Raw genomic sequence first — 18,804 nt, 5'->3', positions numbered from 1 at the left:
GGACCCTCTATTGTGATCTGTGTCAGAGCAGTCAGTGGTAGCCGGGCACCATCAAAGTATGAATTTTTAAAGAAATATGCCAACTAGAGAAATTTTATATGAATACCTACACAAAATCCACATTTAAGACCAGTTCAGAAAACCTAATAAATTATCTTATAATTCTCTCATTAATATATTTGACCTTAATTTTCACAAACTGTTGATTTCTTAATCAATGTTAACGAATTTGCGATTCCCTCAAAGACATAGTGAAAATGATACTCTTGAGGGAGACATTTCTTTCTCTTGCTATATTTGTTACATTCAAAACCTAAAAAGAATTTAAATATGTTTGAATATATAGAACATTTTTGTAGTCAATAAATATATATATTTCAACAATTTAGTCCAATACAGTAGTTTCAAAGGAGAGTTCTGAATAAACCATTTCATTCACAGAAGAACGTTGCACTCCATCTACTAAAAGCAGTGTTACCAAGTGAGAATTTTGACATTTTAAGATAATATAAAATTTAATTTGGGGGAAAATTTCATGGGATAATTTGTTGCCAACTTTAGTGAGCACAGGACATTTTTATTTTTATCACTCAATGAGATTTAATCATGTCTTAGAGCATCCAAAAAAAAGGAATTGTGAAGAAGGTTAATGACTGTGGCTGAAGCAAGGATCATATTCTCAGAAGAGCAGCTTCAGTACAACTTTAAAGATGACTTTTTTTGTCTAGGGTTGTGATAACTATTTCATGTTGATATCTGAAATCATTCCTTACGGCTCTCAGAAAACAAGACACTACAGTGGGGTCTGCTGTAGTCTTATTTAATCATTGCTCGCTCAACACCACAATATGCAATAAAGAAAAAAAATCCAGAGGTAACTCAGAGGATATCTTATTATCTGTGATATTCAGGGCAGCAAAACCTAAATAAGGTTTTGAAAAGCATATTAGAAAGTGAGAACCTCTAGAATCTCTAGCACATAAGATTCTTAGCCCATGTAATTTACTACTGATCATCTGAACGTCTGTGGAAGTGATTAGAAGAGAGAGGGTTGTATTTAACTTCTTGTAAGAATTGATTCCCTAAATCAAGGAATATTTTAACCTGCAAGATGATAATCTATTTATCTATCCCTCACCCCCAAAAACCAAACCCACTGCCCTCAAGTCAATTCCGACTCATAGCAACCTCACAGGACAGAGTAGAACTGCCCTCTGGGTTTTCCAGGACTGTAAATCTTTATGGAAGCAGACTGCCACATCTTTCTCCTGTGTTTATCTACCAGTGAACCTTCTTTATAAAGCAGAACGATAACACATATAAGTACCTGTGAATTTAGACTCTCCTCAAATGCGAAGAAGTTCACACTGAGCTATGATTAAACGATTAGCAGGTTACAGGTGTGCTACTTTGCAGATATTCAGATGCAATAATATTTATTTTAGATATTTGAACATTAGTCATTTTTTGTCATAAAAAGTACTTATTTCAGAATAATTCGAATCCTAAACATATGGTAATCTCATTATTTTCTTTTTTTTTCCACATCCTTGATGGATAAAATTACGAAATGCGGTCGATTCACATTTAAAAGCTTAGAATAACATCAACACAGGTGCTAATGAGCAGGTTTTGCTTTATATTTCTTGTGAACAAGTAAAGAAAGTATTAGTTTTAACACAGCAGCTAAATATTTTTAGCTGGGCTAGACCTTCAAGCGCCAGATGAGCTGGCATTTCAGGTAAGCCTCTCCAGGGAAGTGCTCATTCCGGAGAGAGGGGGATTTACGTAAGTGCACTTAGATACATGCAAGATGGGATATATAAGTGGAACGCAGGAAGCCCACTTGTGAGTGCCATTCATTTGAGTTAAACACTTACTAGAAGTGTTTACTGCCTTGTGAATGCAAAGCAAGACCCTCTTCAGTCAGGTGAAAATCTTATCTGTCTGAACATCAGAAACACAATTTGAAGCTCCATGGGATAACAGGTCTGTCCCAAGTGAAATCAGGCTTTGGGGAAGAAGGTCTAATCAAATAACTGTTTATTTTTTTAGTCAGTAATGATTATACTTGTTTCCAAGCTTGGATTTCAGTTTATTATGTTGTTCGCTTAATAAAGTTCAAATAATTTTATAATATATGCTACATTCTTCAAACAAGAATAGATCATAAAAACAAACAAAAAAAGGAGATTATTACTTACTCTGTTTAGAGTTATTAAGAATGGGATGCCATCAAATAAATTATTTTTCTGTTACATTTAAGGTAATACAATTTACTGGAATTTGATTTGAATAGAGCTTTCAACTAATACATTAAGCAACGTAGTCAATAAATACAATGAAGGCATCAATTTACCTAAACTCAACAGGTTTAAAAATGATTTCTTTGTCCTAATGTATGACAAAATTTGGCCACTTGAAACATATTCAGTCAAATAATTAATTAATTCAATTTTCTATCAGTTAAACAGACTAACTGTTCTCAGATACAGACTGAATCTTAAGTATACTTTTAGGCCTGCATTACACAAAACTGAAATTCATCAATGATTTCTGTGCTATACATTTTCACAGAGTTTCCACATTAATTTCCAAACCCCAAGTGGATAGGTAAGATGATGACACTGTGCTAGTGACAGTCTACAGTTTAAAATAGAGAATGAGGTGATAATATAGGCTTGATTAAAAAAGCTTAGTCATAAATGTTATGGAAGCAGGCAATGGGTGCCTGCTTTATAGCATACAAACAAATGTCTGAGGTTTTTCAGCAATTATGTCTGGGTTAAGCATTGCTGAAAAGTATTTCAGCAAAATAACAGCTAAGTGAATGGGATCATAATTTATGTTTTAGGAATAAAAGAGTTACCCCATTGCCTTTATTGCTTCCCTGTGGTGCTTATTATCATAGAAGAAAGGTCAGGCTTTTGACCTAGTTCATTCCTGTTCACTTTCCACTGAAACGAAGATTCTGTATGATTTAACAATGCACGTAGGCTATCACTGCATCGGCAAAGCAAGTAGAAAGGTCTGGGCTCCTGTCACCTAACAAGTCCCCAAAAATTATAGCCATAAGCAGTATCACCAAATAATGCCATTTTCTTTAGAACATGTTGTGAGCGGGAGGGGTAGCTCAGGAGCATAGAGAAGTGTAAAAATTAAGAACTGGATAAAATCTACGAGTGCTGCCTGAGATACAGAGGATAGGAAAGAGCTGAAATTATTTCTAATATCTCGTCTTCAATTGACAAAATCATCTAATCAAACTGAAAAAACCAAACCCCTGCCGTCAAGTTGTTTCTAACTCAGGGACACTCTAGGACAGAGTAGAGCTGCCTCATAGGATTTCCAAGGCTATATATTGTTATGGAAGCAGATTGCCACATCTTTCTCCTGTGGAGCAACTGATGGGGAAGCAACCAATCTTTCAGTTAGCAGCCAAGTGTGTTTACCACTGTGCCACCAGGGCTACTTAACGACCTAATCAGGGAAGGAGAGAGTGGGGTGACTCATAATATTTGATTCACTACCAAGGGCCAAGAAGTAAAAATAGCGATCTTAGTCCTTTGTAATTTTGAATAGTATACTGTATTTTCCTCTATGTGATACATAAATTTCCTGCATGCACTAAAACTTGAATAATGCCATTGGAGAAAACAGCGCAAATGTATTAAGTAAATTGCATTTTATTATTATTATAGTATTTATACTAACAGAGTTTTTGTTGTTGATTGTGACTTTTTTTTCTGGTCTATAACTGTAATCATCTGTGATTTCTTTCTTTTCGACAAGAGGCTAAGGACAATTTGATGTCCCCATTTCTTCTGGATCAGTTGCCATTAATACCTTTTGCAGTTCAGTCGATTCTGACCCTGAGGCAGCAAGGATTTTATGACTCAGGTTCCTTCTTTCTGCCCTTCATCCTATCTCACCTGAGTGGAACAGGATGCCTCAGTATATTTCATGATAACTTACATAGCTTGATGGGTTGGTTTTCTCACTGGGTAACAAAAAAAAAAAAAAACAGTTACATTAATTCAAGCTTCATATTGTCCTACAAACGTCCTGGCTCTGGGCTTCATTCCACCTATACTTCTTCCCATGAACTTCCAAAGCCAAAATCTATCTGCAGACATTCATAAGCAATCCCCCTTCCCTGAAAGGATCATATACATGTTCATCTGGGATAAGGGGCTATCGAGGGATCTTTTTACCTTATCAGAAAAAAATGCCTCACAGTGATCATGGTGAGAAGTTGTTACCCAGTCAGTGCCAGCTGTCACACTGAGAAGATTTTATTTTGGACCTGGATCATTGCCATTTGAATAAATAAATCAAAAGACACATTTTGATGCCTCTGTCCTTTTAAGCGTGTGTGCCACAATATTGCTAGGGTTGCTTAGCAACCGCAAAATAGTGATAGAGCAGGATTGAAGGGCCCAATAAAATAAGCAGTTATATTTACATACTTACAGGGAAAGGAATCTCGCTGGTTTGGTCAGCCTACAGGCCTATCAAATTTACAGTATTCATTGTTAAAATCGTGGACCAATTTTGCAATAGTATTCTTAGTCATTATGTCCAGTTGTTTTATGGCTCTGAGGAACACCATCTGCTACATGCATATGCAGTCATTCATTATATTATCTCCTAGGCTTTGTAAAAATTTCAGTGAGCAGTTTACTGTTAAAATAGGTAGTGCCTATGAAAATTCAAATCAATTCCCCAAATATCCCTTTCATCCATTAACATTTTAAAAACGTATGGTCATTTGCAGGATTTGATGTGTGCTTTTTCTTCTTTTGTTTGTTTCATGAATTCTGTCTCAATGGATTTAAGTGGAAAACACTTAATGAATGTAATATGCTTTAATGGACACAATTGAAGTTTGTGTCTATGTAAAGTCAAGGAATAATCCCCACTCACTGGCAGTAGCATGTGTTCAATAAATGTATGCTAATTTAATAGATATGTTTAGTTAATTACTTTTCCAGAAAATTGCCCCTCATTTACATTAAATAATGCACTTAAGAGCCAAATTTAAATGCTGTAAGCAGGTTCTGCTTTCTGGGCCACTAATGAATTCATTCATTTATCCATTTAATGCTTATTCTGTGCAATACACTGTATTTGCTATGTGATATACATCTGGGCACTTGAGGTGGAAAAACAAATGCAACCTTCATAATATGGTAACTCACAGTACAGGGAGAGTGAAAGATTTGCCAGTTTCAATATATTAATATAGAGGTACACACCCAAAAGTTGGAAAATGCAGAGAATGGAATAGGCCTCCTGGAGAAACCTGGGTAGACCTCACAGAGGAACTATTATTTGTTCTGGATGTTGAAAATGACCATGTTTTAACTAGGCAGAGGAAGAGGGAAGGACACCTCATTGAATTTGTGTGTAGATGGGGAAGGTAGAGATGGACTCAGAAGGAGTCACATCCAGGGAATAGCCAATGTGACCCAGTGTGTCTGGAAATTAGTTCACATGGAATGGGAAGACACACCACTAGAGAGGTAGAATCAGTCTAGCTGCTATTGTAAAGAGATTTATTCTGGAAAAAAAAAGAAAAGAAAGGAGTGAAATAATATCAAGGGTAGGCTTGAGTCTTCCTGTTTACCATTACCTGTACATTACCAACTACGTCAAGTATACTGAACACTTACACAAAATTATTGGTAATTCATATAATTTCTGAAATTTAATTTCTAAAAAACTTCCTATGGTGGATATCAGCCTTGGTATGGCCACATCTGTCACCAACTCCACCAAGAAACCATTCTAAAATTTGTCAACTGCCACATCTTACATTTTTACTTTTACAAGCTTCCCATTTGCTGCTGGTTCAAAAAATATGTGGCTGATAGCGTACTAGACACTTAGCAAGATTTGAAAATCCTCTCATTAATTTTGCACCAATTCCCATATGGAGATACTCTGAAAACAGCTGAGTGATAAAAGATTGAACCTTAGGTTAAAAGTAATGATTAGAATTAAAGTATAGTCTTAACAGGAGCATTTTTTCCTCAAAGGGAATTTTGTAGAAGCTATTGGTCTTAAAATTGTAAAATAGAATAGACCAACACCATTATTCTCTGGAACTTTGAATAGAACCCATCATGGGGTGCAAAAAAGTATGGATTTTGGAGTCACAATCAGCTGAGTTTAAAGCCCAAACATGTTACCTACTAGTGTTTGATCTTAGAGCTTAACTTTACCCACTGATTTCCTACAACCAAAAACCTAGGGATACTTGAGCTGAGCTCTTTTCTTCCCCATGTCAACTTCCAGCCCATGTTCAGGCCTCCAGGAACTGCCACATTCCAACTACCTCCACTGCTATCTCTCTATTACAGTCCCCATCATTTCTCATCTGGGTATGGTACCTCCCAGCTGCTCTCATTGCTTCTTTTGCTTGGCTAGAATCCATTTTCTGTTCTCTAGCCAGACGACTTTTCTAAAAGCATAAATCGAATCATGCCACTTTGGTGCTTGTAATTCTACAATTAGGTGTCACTGGATTGAAAACCTGATTTCCTTATGATCTGCAAGTTCCTGACTGATTGTGTCCTACCTTGTCTCTTACCTAGTCTCCTTACCTTCTGTGCTTCAGCCACACTGACTCTTTTTCTTGAAGACACTAAACTGCTATTTCTTCTGCCTGGATTTCTTTCCCTCATTATCTTCCTGTTCCAGGCTCCTTGGTGTAATTCATGTTCCAACTAAAATTTCACATTCTCAGAAAATACTTCCAGTTCCTTTTGTTTTTTATCTCTTTCTTTGTTATGATTTTTTTTTTTTACAGTCTTTACAAGTACAACTATCTTGTTCACTTAGTTATCAAAAAGTTTATCTCATGTATTTCTCTCCCCTTTCCCTTCAAGAATATATAGGCTACATGAGGGCAAGAAGTACGCTTGCCTTTTTCACTGTTGTGCTCCAATTTCCAGAATAGTGCTGGACACTATCTAGTATTCAGTGAATTGATGAATGAATGAATGAAAAATTGAACAAATGAATAAATGTTATTATCCTTTGAAGAAGGGATATGGCATATTTACCTATGTGGTTATTCTATGGGCTCCATTTGCAGGTTTTAATTTCTTTAAACGTCTTTAAAATAACTGTACTTGTTCATATCAGATGATATGAAGTGTTGTGGCAGGGACATTTCATCACGTTCTCAGCAGCCCACTCTTCTACGGGCAAATATAAATACTTTTCTTCTTTGTTTCCTCTCTTGTTTTAGGGTGATGATATCACTGGTTTTCTTTCATGGGAAATCTCAGGGAATCTTATCTCATAGCTCCTTACCTGGCAGGGACCGTTTATCAATATACCCCAAAGGGAGATGCTCTGTAAGAGCCATGGGAGCCTTGTGTTCTCCTCAGGAGACTAATTCTTGAATTGTGCATGAAAGAGTTTTAAATCACTCTCAACAAAGGTACTCTGCTTACCTGGGAATCTGTGTGCTACACAATTAAAGCTCCTCTTTCTAAGACTGATCTTTCTATATGATTTTTATCCAATATTTACTAAAAAAGGAACAATGCTTGGAAAATGAAAAAAACAAATCTGAATGGATTTCTCTTTTTTATATAAAAATAGACCTTTATCATTTTGTCATTTCTGTTTGGGGTCTTTTTACTTTGAAAATGAAATACACAGTGAGAGATGAAAAGGCTTAATACACATTTGGCAAAGGAAGTAAGACATTTTCTGGGATGAATGACTTTATTGCTTTAATATACAATAATTTTTAGAAGAATTTATACATTCCACTCCTCTGGACCGGGAGAGAACAATGCTGTGACTCATGCTTATTTTTCCTAATCTTGGTCTCTCTCTAACAAACGGCTTTGTTTGTTTGTTTGATGACCTTTGCTGAGAGCCTTTGATAATAAGGTTGAGAATTAAGACATCACCAGACAGTGGAGCACAGATGGGCTTCAGCTGAGAGTTCGGAAAAATAATATCTTCATCCTCCAGCTATTTCTCCATAAATCCAGGCCACCTTACTGTTTCACAAATAACTTACTTTCTAATGTGACTGCTACTTTTTGGCCATGATTAAAAATTATACTACTCTTTCTGTTCTCTGAGTAATTGTATAAATAAAAACATACCCGTTTTGGGTGGGTGGGTTCTGTTCTCTGAGTAATTGTATAAATAAAAACATATGGTGGAAGTAACTGCAATTTCGTAAAGGGCAATACTTTTTCCAGATCAAACATGCTGACTTTTTTGAGGGTCACTTTAAGTTTTTGTTGAACTGGTTCACATTGCACCTCTACAGGTCTGAAAATAAATTAGCTGCTGCATTGAGTCACCTCAGGAAATTAAGTTTCTGTGTTTGTGCTATCTTTGCAACTTGAGCAATAGGTTTCATTTTAGTTAGAAGGAAACTATACTACCAGAAATAAGGTTCTCCTTGCCATTTTTTTCCCCCAGAGCTATTTCAGGTGATCAGAAATAACTAATGAACAAGGCAAGAAAATAAAACTACCTCAACTGCTCAAGGTCTTAGAGAAGTTAGGGAAAAGGCAGAGCCAACATGGTGCTTTAGACAGATGCACCGTGCTGTCCCTCTGCAGCAAAGACCCAAAAAACTAAGTCAAGTCAAATGAAAGGATAAAGAACTTGATCAAGCACCACGTGGAAGAAGAAACTGACAGAGAATAGAGAATGAGGAGAGCTACAGAATGGAGGTCCCCTGCCAACTAATGTGGCATGGATTCACCATCCTGGACCACAGCCACCAAGGACTCAAGACATGGAGTATGAGAAGGTAACTTCACAGAGCTCCCAACAGGAGACGGAACACCTTGTAACCAGGGCTATGTGCTTTCCCACCCCTCACCCTTCTGCCCTGTACAATGCCTCTACTATTTTCCAGTGGGCCATGGTTGCTTGGCCAGAAAGACAATGGCTCACTGCTGCCCCAGGTCTGCCCCACCTCCAGTGGCCAGTTCCTCCAACACCGTGTATATATATATTTTTTGTTTCTTCTCTCTCTCCCTTCCATCCTTTCCTTTCTTCTGTCCACCTAGCTCCATGAGCCATCCCTGCCCCTTCTCAATGGGCCGTGCCACAATGCTCTGCTACAGAACCACCAGCACACAGCCTCCTTGGGTCCGTGCTGCCCCCTGCTCCCAGCTAGCTGCCTTGGCTCCATATTTTTTTGTTTGTTTTGTTTCTTCTTTCTCTCTCCCTTCCTTTCCTTTCTTCTGCCCACTTAGCCCCATGCACTGTCCCTGCTTCTTCCCAATGGGCTGTGCTACACTGCTTGGCTAGAGAGCCATTCATACAAGGCCTTCCCAGATCTGCACTGCTCCCACAGGAAAGCCCCTTTGTGCTTTATTTTTTATTTTTCTTTATCTATCCCTTTTTCCCTTCTCCTTCTCCCTCCCATCTAGGCTTTGTGCTGCCTCCTCCCCTTCCTGAGGGCCATGTCATGCCTCCTGATAGGACAGACAAAAACTTGCTGCCACCCTGGTTCCATCCCACCCTCAACAGCTGGTTGCCTCAGCACTGTATTTTGTTTATTTATTTTGCTTTGTTGTTGTTTTGTTTCTTCTCTCTCTCTCCCTTCCTTCCTTTCCTTTCTCCCATCCACCTAGCCCCATGCACCACCTCTGCCTCTTCTCAATGGGCTGGGCTACACTGCTTGGCTAGAGAGCCACTGGCACATAACCTCCCCATGTCTTTCCCATCCCTATCCACTTGTTCCCTCAGCTTCATATTTTTATCTTACCCTTTCTTCCTTTTCCTTCTCCCTCCCACTTAGGCCCTGTGCTGCCTCTACCCCTTCCTGAGGAACCATGCTGTGCCACCTGATGAGATACCATCTAACTGCCATGCTGGTTCCACTCCATTCCCAATGGCCAGTTCCTTTAGCACCGTATTTATTTTGTTATTGTTATTTTTTATCTTTTTTTTGTTTCTTCTTTCTCTTTCCTTTTTTTCCTTTCCTTTCTACCACCCACCTACCCCCATGTGCTGCCCTGCCCTTTCTCAAATGGCTGAGCCACACTGCTTGGCTAGAGAGCCACTGGCACACAGCCTCCCTAGGTCTGCCCCACCTCACCTACCAACTCACAGTGAGCCATTTTATTTACGTATTTTTTTCTTCATTTTTTTGGCTTCTGTTTCTCTGTCTTCTTTCTTTATCCCACCTAACTCCACACATCACATCCTCTCCCTTCCCTCCTGCCTCTCTGCACTGCACGCCAAGTGCCATGCTCCTGAGTGGCACTTTTGTGGACCTCTGATAACCAGACCCTGCCCCACATTGACCCTTGACTCCACCCTGCCAGCCCCAGTTCATGCCACACAGACCCATCCCTGACCCTCCCCTCTGGCTGGACCTGCCCTGTTGCACCATAGTTGAGCAACTGGCCATGACCACCTGGATGACTTGGTGAGAAGTATCATGCCCACAGACAAACAAGCAACAAAACACACCCAGCCTGCCCACCCCCCCCAAAAAAAACCCCAAAAAACCTAAAACCCATTGCTGTTGAGTTGATTCTGACTCATAACAATCCTATAGGACAAAGTAGAACTGCCCCATAGGGTTTCTGAGGAGTGGCTTGTTCATTCAAATTGCCAACCTTTTGATCAGCAGCTGAGCTCTTAACCACTGTGCCACCAGGGCTCCACCCACCCACCCAAACATAACCAAATAAAACAGAAAAGCCAGATGAAACAAACAAACCTACAATGGAGCAAAGAAAATAATTCCTGAATATCTCAGAAACATAAATAATATAAAAATGTTAAAAAAAAAAAAAGTCACGATGGTTCCAGAAATGACCAAAACAAAACATCAGATGACCTTCTGGTATAAAAAAAAAGGCACTGGAACTATCTGACAGGGAATGTGAAAGTCTAACATTCACGGCACTCCAAGAAATTAGCAAAGAGATGAAGGAAAACACAGAAAAACTAAGGGAAAAATAGACAAAATCATGGAAAATACAGATAAAATCAGGGAAACAACAGACAAAGCATTGGAAAAATTCAGGAAAATAATGTAGGAACAAAATGTAAAAATAAACAAACATTAGAAATCATACAAAAACAGTAATTAGAAATCCAAAAGAAGGACAGGATTTCAGAAAAGGATAATGCAATAGAAGGCTTTCAGAGCAAATGTGAAACAGTGGAAGACAAGGTCAGTGAAATTGGAGACAAATCCTTGGATACCACTTAGTTTGAGGAAAATCAGAGAAAAGAATGAAAAATGAAGAAAACTGGAGAACTATGTTGGATACAATCAAGAGCAAAAATCTGCATGCTATTGGAGTTTCAGAACGGGAGAGAAAATGGGCAATGCACAGAGGATCATTGAAGATTTACTAAGAGAAAACTTTCTTAATATGATGAAAGATGAGAAGGTGAACATCCAAGAGGCTCAGCGAACCCCATAGAGGACAGACTCCAAAAGAAAGTCATCAAAACATACAATCACACTAGCCAAAACCAAAGAAAAAGAAAGAATCCCGAGAGCAGCTCCAGAAAAATGAAAAGTCACATACAAAGGGGAAACAATAAGATTAAGCTCTGATTACTCGGCAGAAACCATGCAAGCAAAAGGCAATGGGATGACATATATAAAACCTTAAAGAAAAAAAAAATTGCCTACCAAGAATAACATATCCTGCAAAACCCTTACTCAAATATAAAGGCAAAATTAGGACATTTCCAGATAAACAGAAATTAAGGGAATATGTAAAAACCTAACCAAACATAAAAGAATCATTAAAGCCAAGATCATTCTCAATGGAGAGAGGCTGAAAACATTTACCTGAGAACAGGAAGAAGGCAAGGATGCCCTTTATCACCACTCCTGTTTAACATTGTGCTGGAAATCCTAGCTAGAGCAATAAGGTAAGAAAAAGAAATGAAACACATCCAAATTGGTAAGGAAGAAGTAAAACCATCCCTATTTGTGGATGATATGATGCTATACATAAATACATACAGAATACAAAAGACTCTACAAGAAAACTACTGGAACTAATAGAAAGATTCACCAGACTAGCAGGCTACAAGATAAAAAGACAAAAATCGTTTGGATTCCTGTACACCAATAAAGAGAAATATGAAAAAGAAATCAAGAAAGCAATACCATTTACAATAGCCCCTAAAAAAAATAAAATACTTAAGAATAAATCTAACCAGGAATGTAAAAGACCTATACAAAGAAAACTACAAAAACTACTGCACAAAGCCAAACAAGACCTACATAAATGTAAAAACATATCATGTTCATGGATAGGTAGACTCAACATTGTGAAAATGTCAATTCTACCCAAAAACCCAAAGCAACCTAGAAATACAATGCAATCCCGACCCAAATACCAACAGCTTTCTTTAATGAGATGGAAAAATGAATCATTAACTTTATATAGAAAGTAAAGAGGCCCCAGAGAAGTAAAGCATTACTGAAGCAGAACAACAAGGTAGGAGGCATCATGCTACCTGACTTCAGAACCTACTATACAGCCACAGTATCAAAACAGCCTGTGTGATGGTTGAGATTGTATCAACTTGCCTGGGCCATGGTTCTCAGTATTTTGGCAGTTATATAATGTCATAATCCCTTCCATGTTGAAATTTGATGTGTGATCACCCCCATGATGGAATCTGCTGAATAGTACCAGCGGGGGTGAGGCCTGTGAAAACTCATCACTTCCTCAGCCTTCATCTCTCTGCCTCCTCTGCCTAGTTCCTTCCTGCTTCCTTTGCCTGGATCCTGCAGCTAACTCGTGTTCATCTGATCTACCGTTCTTGGGACTTGGGCTAGCAGCTTACCAGTGCTCTTGCCTGTGGATCTTGAGATTCATCAGTCTTCACAGCCTGCAGCAGTACTGCCCTCCAGCCTACCAATCTCAGGCTCGCCAGCCTATGAGGCTACATGAATCAGGACAATCCTCTTTCTTAACCCACAGACTTGGGACATACAGACTTTAAAAACTGAGTGAGCCATTTCCTTGATATAAATCTCTCTCTCTCTCTTTCTATACACTTTAATGGTTTTGCTTCTCTGGAGAACCCAGCCTAAGACAGCCTGGTACTGGTACAACAACAGACACATTGACCTATGGAACGGGATCGAGAAACCAGATGTAAATACATCCACCTGCAATCACCTGAACAAAGGCCCAAAGTCCATTAAATGGGGAAAGGACAATCTTTTTTAACAAATGGTTTTGGCAAAACTGAATGTCCATCTGTAAAAAAAATGACACAGGACCCATACTCACACCATACACAAAAACTAATTCAAAATGGATCAAAGACCTACATACCAAAAACTAAAAACTATAAAGACCATGGAAGAAAAAAATAGGGTTAACACCAGAGGCCCTAATACAAGACAGAAGTAGGATACAAACTATAACTAACAATACACAAATACCAGAAGATAAGCTAGATAACTGGGATCTTATAAACATTAAACAAGCTCGTCAAAAGACTTCACCAAAAGAATAAAAAGAGAACCTACAGACTGGAAAACCATTTTTGGCTATCGCATATTCAACAAAGGTCTAATCTCTAAAATCTACAGGAAAATCCAACACCTTTACAACAAAAAGACATGTGTCCCAGGGTTAGCAACACAAAACATTGTATGTATTATTTGCTTAATGGGAAACTAATTTGCCCTGTAATCCTTCACCTAAAGCACAATTAAAAAAAAAGAAATTAGGGGAAATCTTGGAAAATAGATCCATGTGACTGAAAATAAATGTGTGGACCCTATCCACTCTCAATTCTGTGTAGGTACAGGTATGTATGTGTATAGTGTGTGTGTGTGTGTATACTGTTCGGGAAGCAATCTGAATATCTCTACCATACACACATGGTCTCCCAAAGTGGCAGAATAAACAATGACATTTACTATTTGAGTTTAGAAGAGCCAGCTAAGACCTTCCTCTACTTTTCAAAATCTTCTCTGTCCACACACTGTGTTCTGACACCTTTTTCACAGATGGCATGGCTTTTATTTCTGCTCTCGGACATCAGGATTAAAATGCAAAAACATACTGACTTGGGTTCAGGTAGTAATATAAAATAGTCTATACTAATATTAAAGGTATAATATAAGGGATAGGGGGTCTCACAAGTATTTAGCAAAAACTTATATGATGAATGGAGTCCTTGGATGGTGCAAACAGTTAATGTGCTCAGCTGCTAACCAAAAGGTTGGAGGTTTGGATTTACTCAGAAAAATCAGCCCTTGAAAACCTATGGGGCCCGGTTCTACTTTGACACATCGGGCCACCATGAGTTGGAATCAATTCAATAGGTATGTTAACATTCTTTTTTTTTATGTGTGTGTGTGGTCTCATAATCTGTGTTCTCTATTTCTCCCAAGCTTAAAAGTCAATAACAGCCACAAAAAAAAGTTATAAAGTGAGGGAATTCTATACAACATTAAAGATTAAACTGAATGGCAGGTATAAAAAAATTAACTGAATGGTTTAACCATTTTAAAATGAAATCTGTTTATTACATAAAGGAGAGACTTAAAAATGTTTTAATATCATTTTAGCTTCAACTTTATGAAACAACTAAGTAAAAAACTTATTCATTATATTTTCCCCTATCAAACTCCTGACTATTTTTGACTCCCGTTCTTCTGAGATTTTATCCCATCATCAAAGCACAGCTTAGATCAAAAGAATGTATTTACACCGGTACAACTGTAGACTTCCCAAGACTTTATATTTGAAAGAACTGTTTTTAAGTAACTTACAGTTTTTAAAACTAATGTTCACATTTTCAATTCAACAAGTCTGTGGATTAGTTTGCTTTTTGGTTTGTTTGTTGGCTTTGTAGTAGAGGTAGGAACTAAAAGCAAAACACACAACTTTTTTTTTAATTGTGCTTTACGCGAAAGCTTACAAATCAAGTTAATCTCTCATACAAAAACTTATATGCACTTTGCTATGTACTCCTAGTTGCTCTCCCCCTAACGAGGCAGCACACTCCTTCCCTCCTCACTATATTCCCCGTGTCATTTCGGCCAGCCTCTGTCCGCCTGTGCCTTCTCATCTCCCTCCAGACAGGAGTTGCCCACATAGTCTCATGTGTCCACTTGAGCCAAGAAGCTCACTCCTCACCAGTATCATTTTCACCTTTATAGTCCAATACCTATCTGAAGAGCTTTTGGGAATGGTTCCAGTCTTGGGCTAACGGAGGGTCCAGGGACCATGACCTCCGGGGTCCCTCTAGTCTCAGTCAGACCATGAGGTCTGGTCTTTTTACGAGAATTTGAGGTCTGCATCCCACTGTTTTCCTGCTCTGTCAGAGATTCTCTGTTGTGTTCCCTGCCAGGGCAGTTATCAGTTGTACTGGGTACCATCTAGTTCTTCTGTTATTTAGTTCTAGGTCTCAGGCTGATGAAGTCTTTGGTTTATGTGGCTCTTTCTGTCTTTTGGACTCATACTTACCTTGTTCTTTGGTGTTCTTCATTCTCCTTTGCTCCAGCTGGGTTAAGACCAATTGATGCGTCTTAGATAGTCACTTACTAGTATTTAAGACCCCAGGTGCCACTCACCAAAGTGGGATGCGGAATGTTTTCTTAATACATTTTGTTATGCTAATTGATCTAAATGTCCCCTGAAACCATGGTCCCCAGACCCCCGTCCCTGTTACCCTGGCCTTCGAAGAGTTTGGTTGTATTCAGGAAACTGCTTTTGGTTTAGTCCAGTAAAATACACTACTTTTACAGAAGACTATATATTATATTATAGAAGACAATTTTCAAATTTCAGGTTTGCCTTTTTCAGCAATGCCTTTGTTTTGTTAACAAAAGTGATCTCCTGTATGTTTCTATCAAGTCCATTTATAACACATTCAAAACAGAGAAATGATAATTTTTTACAAGTTCAGTTGAGGGGGATAAGGTAGGCATCATGTGGAGTTAATAGTAGCACTGCCCCATAATATGAGATTTAAATTCCTTATCTCATTTACACTTTCTCTCCATGGCACCTCCCCAACACAGCAGGATCTCATTCATAATTTGGATTTTCAAATCAGAAAGTTTTAGTCAATGCAAAATAGTCCAAAGACCAAAGAACTTGTTAAAGTTATAACAATAGGCAGGTTTTTATCAAAGGACTGAACAAATTAAATAGAAGGCACATTTTAACTATAAAGCTCTTTCAAAACATAGTAACTTTTTTGTGTATGCATGGAACCCAAACTTTGTTTTTTGTTGTTAAAAATGCCGAACCCTCAGAAAATCCTTATTTGTCATCCTTCCCTTTGGTCTTTCTGTACAGCATCTCATAAACTGGTCAGACTCCAAATTCTCATAAAAAGACCAGACTTAACGGTCTGACTGAGACTAGAAGGACCCCGGTGGCCATGGCCCCCAGACCTTCTGTTGGCCCAGGACAGGAACAATTCCTGAAGCCAACTCTTCAGGCATGTTTTGGACTGGACAATGGGTTGGAGAGGGATGCTGGTGAGGAGTGAGCTTCTTGGATCAGGTGAACGCTTGAGACTATGTTGGTATCTCCTGCCTGGAGGGGAGATGAGAGGGTAGATGGGGTTAGAAGCTGGGAAAATGGATATGAAAAGAGAGATTGGAGGGAGCGAGTGGGCTGTATCATTAGGGGGAGAGTAATTGGGAGTATGTAGCAAGGTGTATATAAGTTTTTGTGTGAGAGACTGACTTGATTTATAAACTTTCACTTAAAGCACAATAAAAATTATTTAAAAAAAAACTGGTCAGAATCGTGTTCTCTCTTTTTCATTTCTCGTCTTGGTAAAAGGATGCAAGGGCTCTCTTCTCGTCAGTACTATAGATCTGGTTCTCTTTTCACAGTTGCACAGTCTCCATTCGATGAGGCCTGCTACCAATCATTAAGTAACCTGAGCATTCAAATGATGCCATTTCTTCACTTGTCAAGCCAATTTCACCTCTTCGTGGGATATGTTTTCCAGTTTTCACACAGTTAGCCATAGCTGCACTTTCGCTAGGTAACAGGGCACGGCCATAGTTCAAAGGTTTATCATTTTGAAAGGCAAGTGTTTTTGCAGCCTCTGGTCCAGTTAAATCTGAGGGTTCCTCAGGCTTTGATCCATCCTTTCAGAGATTCTCCAGAAACTCTTCTTGGGAATCTTCAGGGCTTGAATCATTGCTCTCTTTTCTACTCTTTTCTTGTACTTCTTCTATCTTCATTTCTTTTTCTCCTTTTCCTTGGCTTTCTTTGCCCTCCTTTTGTATCTAGACTTCTTTGTGTTTTTCTGAAGTAGAAGCTGAAGTAGTGTTTTCCTCTGGCTCTTCATTCTCTATGGGTGTATGTTCATCAGAGAGGGGTTCAGGGATCTTTGGAAAAAGTGCCCACACTTCAGGAACTCCCAATTCTCCAACTTCTCTCTCTCACTTAATCTCATCTGCCACAGAGTCTCCTCGCCCTCTTTGTCTGGGAGGCTGGGCCACAGCTTGGCGCCCCCGTAGGGGTGCAAGTAGCCGTGGTAATATGCGGACGAGGAAGCAGATGCAAAGCGAATGCCCCGGGATCCACAAAGATGCGAAACGAATGCCCCGGGTCGAGAAGGCCACTCTCGAGACCGAGACCCCTACCGGGAGCGGTAGGGTTGGTTTCTGTAGGTTTAGCTGTGACTCCCCACCTGATGGCTGAGGCCATTCTGGTTCCTGGATCGAGAGCAAGAGTGTGAGAGTGGTGGCCTCGCGGGGAGTGGGTGGCTTTAGTGGGCTGGGGCCACCTTGACAGTCTGCAAAGCTTCTCCCCAGAGCCCGAAGCCTCCCCCTCAGGTGAAAAAAGCAAGCCAGACACACGAGCCATTGCTGCCACTGGACTCCCGAAGCCGTGGGACGAGGCGCTCTTGCCAGCCTGGGAAGATCTCAGTTGACTTCTGTTAACGTTCTTTATCTCCTTTAAGGCTTAAAATAACCCCGTGAGTTACTTAGCATTATCTGATTTTTGCTCTGAAGGTATTAAGACAGAGAAGTTAAATAAGTTTCCTGAGATCACAATAATTAGTGGAACACAAAATCAGAACCGTGTCTACTTGACGATAATGGCCATGAACTTTATACTCTTGCTCCATTGAGCATGGATAGAAAATCTGGAATAGCTTTTGGAGGGAGAAGAGGGAAGATTGCAGAATTAAAGGCAAGCTTGGCATGCTTCACAATTTTAAATTCACTGAAACTTCGAGTACACATTCTAGGGAAATGTGGGCATGTGTTTTACTGAGAGAGAACGCTTATAAACTAATTCTTTGCTGAGATTTTGAAGGAACTTGTTACACAGGAAGAGCTGGTTTCCAACATATTTGATGTTTTTCAAAAATTTTCTAAAGGGTCTAGTACATGCATTTGAATACTCTTGGTGCTCAGTATTTCATTTGATATCTTTCAGCACCAAGTCTCAAAACACACACGTACCACACACACAGAGATGTTTGCACATATTATTTTAAGAATTTAGTTATGTGTTTATATACATTTATAAAAATTATGTACATACATGTATTATATGTACATTTCTACCCTTTAGACAGTAAAAATAGATGTCGTGACATGTTTGTCCACTAGTCTATCTCTGATCTTATAGACCAAATTATACCCTTTTGCTCCATGTTTTCATATCCACTTCTATTTTTGCTCTGTGAAACTCATCGCGCTTGTCATCACTTGTTTAACATCTATTCTTCTGTAAGAATGTCATTTCCATGAAAGCAAGGTCATGACTGTCTTGTTCACTGTCATATTATCAGCCTCTAACAGAATGAGTGGTATAC

At 38.9% G+C, this 18,804-nt stretch overlaps 1 pseudogene; it reads right to left on the bottom strand.

The window, feature by feature from the left end:
* LOC126081554 (NF-kappa-B-activating protein-like) overlaps nt 1-17,843 on the bottom strand; it is a 49,916-nt pseudogene extending 32,073 nt beyond the window's left edge.
* Nucleotides 17,844-18,804: the final 961 nt, after the last annotated feature.

This window comes from Elephas maximus, chromosome 8 (assembly GCF_024166365.1).
Source record: "Elephas maximus indicus isolate mEleMax1 chromosome 8, mEleMax1 primary haplotype, whole genome shotgun sequence".
Lineage (NCBI taxonomy): Eukaryota > Metazoa > Chordata > Mammalia > Proboscidea > Elephantidae > Elephas > Elephas maximus.
The sequence above is the reverse complement of the archived record's forward strand: the minus strand, read 5'-3'. Positions and strand labels throughout refer to the sequence as shown.